The following is an 8992-nucleotide window of genomic DNA, read 5'->3' on the forward strand; positions in this document are numbered from 1 at the left end:
AAAATACAGCAAGGCACCTGAAGCTGTACTCACGTGAAGTGCAAGACCTGTTGGATTTCCTGACTGTCTGGGTGGGTTGCCGTGTGTCATGAGTCTTTATGATGTAATGTGGATGGTGTGAGGCCTCTTGGCAGCTGTGGCAGCATTTCTAAAGCTCATCCCGGCTAGCCTTAGCAGCTCAGACTCTGGCTTGCCCCAGGCGGATTTGAACTCTTTCAAAAGCTCTTTCATTTTTACCTCCCCCCTACACCCCCCCCCCCCCCCCACTGAGAGCGAGTCACCAAAACCTCCTCCCTCTAGTCACTATCAACTCTGAATACTTGTTTTCCTTGTTGATTTACAGTGAATGAATGGCTGCCTTGGTGCTACTGGGATCTGCTCTATTCATGGAAAACTAGCTGTGCCGGCTGCCTAGACAGAAGGGAGGATGAAAAAAATAAAAAGACAGCACACTGGCTAACAGTCCGTGTGAGGCAGACAATCAGGCCGTAGGTGAGGTACACAGCGAAGGAAGAAATGCTCTCCTTACACTATACTTTACGCCAAGCAACGTGGTCTCTACTGGCAAGATAAAGGGCTTAGCTGTTGTCCTTGGGGAAACTGACGTTCTACTTGGAAGAAATTACAACGGCCTCTTCCTTTGCAAAGTCTGCCAGATCTTTCATTTTCTTTTCCCCTTCCACTCTCCTTCACTGCGTTGGTTTGGACATTCACCGCCTCATATTCGGATTACTGTAACCTTTGCCCGTGAGGTCTCGGACTGTGAGAAACGCCATCCCCGGATGTGAGTCCTTTTGGACTCACTCACTCTTCCACCGTCCATTGCACAACCATCTTTTCAAAAAGTTCAGCAATTAGCAGCCTTGCAACAAGGTTTTAATTATCAATTAAAACCTCAGCTTCAAAGTTTCTAAAATCAGATGTCCACCTACCCGTCAATTTGCCTGCTTCAACAGCTGCACGGGCACTGTGCGCTGAGCGTTACAGCACGCAGGGGCGCTGTGCGCTGGGCTTTACAGCATGTGCTTCATATATTCACCCCTGGATGGCATGGCTCCCAGTGTTAGAGTCCCCCTGTTGAAATCCTACCTGTGAGCCTGGCGGGCGTGGTGGCACAAGTCTTTAATCCCAGCACTCGGGAGGCTGAGGCAGGTGGATGGCTGTGAGTTCGAGGCCAGCCTGCTCTACAAAGTGAGCCTAGGACAACCAAGGCTACACAGAGAAATCCTGTCTTGAAAAACAAAACCAAAAAATGAAAAGAAAAGAAAGAAAGAAAGAAATCCTACCCGTGGAAGAACAAGTTCAATCCTCACTTCTTCCATGATGCCTACCCAGAATCCTTTTGGCTGGAACTGCTTCCTCTAGATGCTTTCGGTCCCTTCGTGTGTTATTCATAAGATGCAGGATAGTACCTTGCATTGGGTGGCTCATTCCTTTCCCATCTGCCCCATAGCCCTTGGCATTTATCTTATAGATACTGGGAGCCCATTTGATGTCTTCAAGGTGTGAACAGATTGACAGACACAAGCGAGCGCACCGCTGAGAGTAACCGTGGGTGGCGATAGGCATCGTGAATAAACGTCCTAAACTGAGAGAGAGCTCGTATTTCATGTTGAAAAGAAGATATTAATCCTTTCATACTAATATCTAGATTTAGAGTCTCCTTAAAGAAAACTTCCAACTTCTCACACTAACCTTAATTCATTTATAAAATCAGGCAATGCCAAAAATCTGTCAAGGTCAATGGGTGAAACACTGTGAACATTTTAGGGAGGAAACAAAAATCCGAATGTATGAAAAAGAACATTCTTAATAATCTTTATGCCTTTATGTATCCGTTTTTAAAAGTTTTTTTGAGCCAGCAAACTTGGTTCAGTGGTTAAAGGCACCTGCCCCAAATCTCCCAACCTGGAGTCTACCCCCAACACCTCCAGCGTAGGAAGAGAGAAGCAACTCCTAGGTACTGTCCTGTGATCTCCACAAGTGTATGTGGCATGTGCACACACACACACACACACACACACACACACACACATGCACACAGATAAATAAAACATGGAATACAGTTTTTAAGTAAAAGTCTTATTTTGTAGCTAGACTTTTGTCTTCTATGTTCATGACAGCTGGGCTGACATGAGGACTGGAGTACCGTCTCTGACTCTTGACACCGTGACCCCCACATAGCTCTGAGGTGAGCAGTCTCTTGTCCACCGAACAGTGTTGCATATACACTGTTTTCAGAAAGAAGTACAGGAGGAGAAGACGGAAGGACGGCTGCTGTTGGCACTGCGAAGCATCCTCTGCCACAGCTGCGCCTGCTCTGCTGTCTTCCTCCCTTTTCCGCCTTAAGATATGGCACAAGGACATAAGGAAAGCGACTCCCGGCCCAGAGGGTAAGAGGCAGCCCTGCCTGTGAATAAAGTGATGTGAGACACCCCCAAACGATCCCCATTTTCTTCTCCCCACCCCAGCTCTGCAATGGAGAGATCTATGACCCCATGGCAGACTTGCAGCCATGTAGAGTTCCCTCTTTCTTTTCCACCATCGTTATTTGTAGCCAGACAATTAACACACCAGATCTAAGCAAATATCATTTAGGTTGTTTTCAGACTTCAAAATTCTGAAAAGGGAGGGGGCTGGAGAGGTGGCTCAGTGGTTATTAAGAGCACTGTCTGTTCTTCCAAAGGTCCCGGGTTCAATTCCCAGCACCGACATGACAGCTCACAACTGTCTGTAATTCAAGTTCCAAGGGATCTGACATCCTCACACCAATGTTCACGAACTAAAAAATAAAAAAAATTTTAAAAATTCTGAAAAGGGTGGATTTGGGCAGGGCACGACAGTCTTGGAGAACATGTCACGTGTGTGATGTCAAATGACTCTGGAGAGAGCACAACAGAGCATTGGCCTAAGCTTGGGGAACAAGTCTGCATTGACTCATGTCAGCGCTGACCGGGGAGGTTCAAGGGCCTCCCACACTGGAAAGTGCCCTCTCAGACTTGGCATCCTGAAATCTTATCTGGAAGATCGGGAGGAAGACTAGACCTAGAATGTGCTTCTGCAAGACCCTTGCACACTCGGTTCCTGTTGAGTGCAGCCAGCCCACATGTTGGGGCCTCTGTGTTCACTCTGAACATACGGAGGTGGGGACAGGAGGGAAGATGCACGACATGTCAGTGACGCACACTTCTGTAGGTAAATCTATTTTTAATAGTTCAGAGCAGTACAATTAGTAAGTCAAAGCATACGTGCCACATTTCTTCTCACTTTGGCCAAAATTAGTCCCTATTAGATGAACTAGAAGCTTTCAATCCTGACACCTCTACTGTTTTGTCACTTATTTTTAAAACAGTCTCAATACACAAGTCTGGCCCCAACCTTACAATGCTCCTGCCTCAGCCTTGGGGAATGCTGGAATCACAGGCCTGTGTCACCACATTTATCTGTATTGATTTTAGAAGTATAGACATTATATAAATTTTAAATGTTTAATATGTTAAATAAAATATTTCCTAACGACGGTGGACTTTGAAGATGTTCTCAAGCAGATTTTTCCCTAAGAGCTAGGCACTTCAAGCCAGGAGCAATGGTGCGGGCCTGGAATTCCAGCACTTCAGGAAGCAGAGGCAGGCAGATCGCGATGAGTTCGAGGCCAGCCTGGTCTACAAAGCGAGTCCTGGACAGCCAAGGCTACAGAGAGAAACCTAGTCTCAAGACCCCTGCCCCTAAAAAAAGAGCTAAGCACTTCAATTCATCAATTATATAATTTAAAAAAAAATAGCCATGGTTTAAAAAGGTGTGGAGGCAGGGCTGGAGAGATTGCTCAGAGGTTAAGAGCACTTCTGCTCTTCCAAAATCCTGAGTTCAATTCCCAGCAACCACATGGTGGCTCACACCCATCTATACTGAGATGTGGTGCCGTATTCTGGTGTGCAGGTGTACATGCAGGTGAAACACTGTATACATAATAAAATAAATAAAAATTTAAAAACATAAAAACATCTTTTTTAAAAATTACAGATATTAAAATTTGTTTTACATATTTGGTCTTATTTTTGTTTTTTTGCCTGTTAATGTGGTGAATTACATTGAATTTTTTTTTTCAAGTGACTAACTTTACATTCTTAGAACAGACTTGACTTGGTTATGATACAAATAAGTCACTGAAACACAGAAAGGTGGGCACCTCATAAGAAATTAGAAAGAAATCTGTATAATGAAACACAAACAGGAAGAAGGGTACATGTAAAGTGGGTGGAACAGGCAGAGAAAAGCGTTGACAAGCATCACTGTTTCCTCAGAGATGAGACAGTTATCACATGTTTGAAAACAGAGGGCCACATGCTTTTCTATGATCAATCAAACAGCCAGCAGGAGTTGTACACTTAAGATACAAGCTATATCACTCCTGGATATATAATGAAGCGAAAGTCAGCGTGCAGAATACATCCACACAGCTGGACACAGAGGTGCACGCTTTTAATCTCAGCACTTGAGAGGCAGAGGCAGGCAGACCGCTGAGTTCAAAGCCAGCCTGGTCAACAGAGTAAGTCCAGGACAGCTAAGGCTACACAGAGAAACCTGGTCTCAAAAAAAAAACCAAAACCAAGACCCTCCACAGCTATGTTTATCACGGTGCAGCTCGCAAAGCTGAGCCATGGGATCATATAGGTGTGCATCCGCCGACAAGCCGACACAGAAGACATGGCACGCACACAATTGAAGTTCATTCAGACACAAAGGACAACAAAACCGTGTCATTTGTGGGAGAATGGATGGAACTGGAGACTGTCATGGTAAGCAAAATAAGAGAAATATGACAGACAGAGGCAGACAACTCTCTTGTGAGTTTGAGACCAGCTTGATCCACATAAGGAGTCCCAAGCAAGCCAGGGTTGCTCAGTGAGACACTGTCTTAAAAAACTATAGTCTCAAAAAAAAACTATAGTCTCGCTTTCTGGTGGTTGATGGGGCTGAGGAAGCATTGCTGAAGGCTCCCATTGTCCTGCTGTCATGTCTAAGTCAGAGTCTCCCACGGAGCCGGAACAGCAGCGGGACCTCTGCATCAGAGTGCTGAGCTTCGAAACAACCCACGAGAGCCTGTGGAGCCATTTTGAGCAATTGGTGGACATTCACTGTGTGATAATGAGGGATCCAAACACCGAGAGATCCAGGGGCTTCGGGTTTGTCACATACGCCATTGTGGAGGAAGTGGATGCCGCTGTGAATGCAAGGCCACGTAAGGTGGATGGAAGAGTTGTGGAACCCAAGAGAGCTGTGTCAGCTGAAGATTCTCAGAGCCCTGGTGCTCATTTAACTGTGAAGAAGATCTTTGTTGGTGGTGTTAAAGAAGATGCTGAAGAACATCACCCACGAGACTATTTTGAGCAGTGTGGAAAATTGAAGTCATCGAAATCATGACTGACACTGGCAGTGGGAAAAAGAAGGGCTTTGTTCTTGTCACCTTCGATGACCATGACTCTGTAAATGGCCACAAATGTGAAGTAAGAAAAGCCCTGTCAAAGAAAGACATGGCGCCGGGCAGCACTCGAGAGGCAGAGGCAGGTGGATTGCTGTGAGCTCGAAGCTAGCCTGGTCTACAAAGCAAGTCCAGAACATCCAAGGCTACACAGAGAAACCCTCTCTCAACCCCCCGTCCACCCCCCAAAAAAACGAAAAAGAAAGACATGGCTAGTGCTTCATCCAGCCAGAGAAGTCGGGTTGGAGTGGCTCCGGAAACTTTAGTGGTGGTCGCGGAGGCGGTTTTGGTGACAATGACAATTCTGGTCAAGGAGGAAATTTCAGTGGTCGTGGTGGCTTTGGTGGCAGCCATGGTGGTGATGGTGGATATGGTGGCCGTGGGATGGCTATAATGGATTTGGTAGTGGTAGAAATGATTTTGGGCTGGAGAGATGGCTCAGTGGTTAAGAGCACTGACTGCTCTTCTAGAGGTCCTGAGTTCAATTCCCAGCAACCACATGGTGGCTCACAACCATCTGTAATGAGATCTGATGTGCTTCTGGTGTGCAGGTGTACATGCAGGCAGAGCACTGTATATGTAATAAATAGACCTTTAAAAAAAAAAGAAAGAAATTATTTTGGAGGTGGTGGAAGCTACAATGACTTTGGCAATTACAACAACCAGGCTTCAAATTTTGGGCCAATGAAGGGAGGACACTTTGGAGGCAGGAGCTCTGGTCCTTGTGGTGGTAGAGGCCAGGACTCTTGCTAAACCACGGAACCAAGGTGGCTGTGGAGGGTCCCACAGCAGCAGTAGCCGTGGCAGTGGCAGGAAGGTCTAACTACATTACAGCCAGGAAACAAAGCTTAGCAGGAGAGGAGAGCCAGAGAAGTGACAGGGAAGCTACAGGTTACAACAGATTTGTGAGCTCAGCCAGGCCCAGTGGTGGCAGGGCCTAGCGGTTACAAAGAAGACATGATTTTAGACAATACTCATGTGTATGGACAAAAAGAATTCCAGGACTGTATTTGTGACTAACTGTGTAACAGGTTATTTTAGTTTCTGTTCTGTGCAAAGTGGAAAGCATTCCAACAAAGGGTTTTGCTGTAGACCTTTTTCCATTCATGCTGTTGATTGCTAAATGTAATGGTCTGATCATGACACTGAATAACTGTGTCTTTAAAAAAACTATAATCTCATATTTACTCTCATACTATAAAAACTTTTAAAATCAAGGAGGGAGCGGGGGGGGGGAGGAGAGAGAGAGCGGGGGCAGAGGAGAGAGGGGGGAGGAGAGAGAGAGAGCGGGGGCAGAGGAGAGAGGGGGGAGGAGAGAGAGAGAGGGAGGGAGAAAGAGGGAGGGAGAGAGAGAGAGGGGAGAGAGAGGGAGGGAGGGAGAGAGAGGAGAGCTGGAGGTGCGCTGAGAGAAAAAGAGAGTCCTAGAGCATAGGCCTGTAATTAAAGCTATTCTGAGGTAGAAGCAGGAAGAGTCAAAGTTCAAGGCCTGCGCAGTAACTCAGCACGATCCCAACTCAAAATAAAAAATGAGTCGTGGGCTTGAGATAAACCCAAGGGTAAAGTTTTTGACCTCATGGAGGGTGAACATCTATACGCAACTCCCAGGACATGAGAAAGGAGATCAGGGGAAAAGAGGAGAGAGGAGGGCGAAGGGAGAGAGGACACAATGCAAGCCGGACACTCACATGCAAGGGAATGTCACCATGAGCAGTTCTCAGTGACAACAAAGACAGAGTATAATTCAGATAATGCAATAATTACAATTTTTAAAAAAGAACAAAAATAACAGATAACAGAACAGATTTAAGTCTTAGCAACTCTCACAACTATGTCCTTCTGCCCTTCAATGTCATTTAAGGATGTGAGAAACAGGGAAGAAAGAAAGAGCTGAAAAACTCAGAGTGCTCACCTCAGTGGGCAGACAGCCTGGCCCAGGCAAGGAAGTCCCTGGCCCTGAACTGTTGCTACTTTTATAGGCGTTTATTGCTGTTCTCAGCTATTCTCTTAAAAGACCCCAAGAACTATTTGTATTACATAATATTCTCAGAATTATAACACTATTTTGAAATATAGACTTAATTGTGACCACACAGGTCACAAACCATTTTGGGCTTTTATCACCTCCCTTGCTTAGGAGTGTTTATTAAACTACAGCTTATGGGATCTACACGTCCATAAATACTTGTGATAAACGCAGAAAAGGAAAATGTTCACAGAGAAGCGCGCACACAGAAAGGACATTCTCCTCCTGATCTCACACATCAAGCTCCAACTTGCAGCATAATGGAGCATTTCAGACAGAGAGTGCTGAAGATCGGCGAGCTGCTCAAACTCTGAGGTAATGACAGGTCCCGGCGCTATCATTGTACGGCTGGAAACCCTCACACTGCAGGGACACAGACATTGTTTCTAAAAAAAGACAAGTTAAACCTTTATTCTTAATAACCACTTTTAAACATGGAACTATAGCCTTTAAAGGTCTATAGAGAAGAATACAAATCTGAGACTTGTATCCAAACCAGTATTTTCCACCTGTCACGAAGCGCCCTTAATGTAAGAGGAAACGTCTCATCAGACCAGGGAGCAGCACAAGTTCAAGGCTGATCTCCACAGTCCACCAGATAGTAAATGCTTAAAGTTTAAAAGTACAACATCATGGGCCGGAGAGATGGCTCAGTGGTTAAGAGCACTGGATGCTATTCCTGAGGTCCTGGGTTCAATTCCCAGCAACCACATGGTGGCTCACAACCGTCTGTAATGGAATCCGGTGCCCTCTTCTGGTGTGCATAAAAACAGAGTACTCATACACATAAAATAAATAAATATTTTTAAAAATTACAACATCAACTTAACAACCATCTAGGTTTTAAGTTTTCATATTAGAAATATATTGCTGGGCTGACAAGATGGTTGGCACAGTCAGTCCCCAAGGCCATGCAAAGAAAAGCTGGCTGTGACAGGATGGGCCTGGAGAGGCTAAGACAAGCAGTACCTCTGAGGCTCGCTGAGGCCACACATCTCTGATCCTACCATTCCAGATCTAGATACATGAAGGTCAGGAGTTTGAAGCTAACCTAGGAAAACACTACCTCAACAAACACAAAACAAAGCAAAACAAAAAATCCCAAACAGACTTCATCATTCACTCACAAACCTTTAAAAATCCCTCTTAATGTTTATTCATTTATAAGGGAATGAGAGGTGTACACACACACACACACACACATACACACACACACACACACACAACACACACACACACACACACACACACAAACACACACACTGGGAAGTCCATTGAACACCTGAGGAGCGTCATCTCTCTCCTCCCACCACATGGGCTCTTAGGACTAAATCCAAGGCACCAGGCTTAGCAGCAAACTCCTTTAGCCACTGAGCCATCTCACTAGCCCATTATTAATTAATGTTGCAACAGGAACTATGGGGCTTGAGATTATGTGGATAATTAAACCTGTCCTCACCCCCTCAACATGGACAGCAGGGCTGGACTTG

The 8992-nt window shown here is 45.4% G+C and overlaps 1 pseudogene; it reads left to right on the forward strand.

Moving 5' to 3' along the window:
• Positions 1–5013: 5013 nt before the first annotated feature.
• LOC127210812 (heterogeneous nuclear ribonucleoprotein A1-like) lies at positions 5014–6302 on the forward strand (annotated as a pseudogene).
• The last annotated feature ends 2690 nt before the right edge of the window (positions 6303–8992 follow it).

The sequence above is a fragment of the Acomys russatus genome, chromosome 28, assembly GCF_903995435.1.
Source record: "Acomys russatus chromosome 28, mAcoRus1.1, whole genome shotgun sequence".
Taxonomy (NCBI): Eukaryota; Metazoa; Chordata; class Mammalia; order Rodentia; family Muridae; genus Acomys; species Acomys russatus.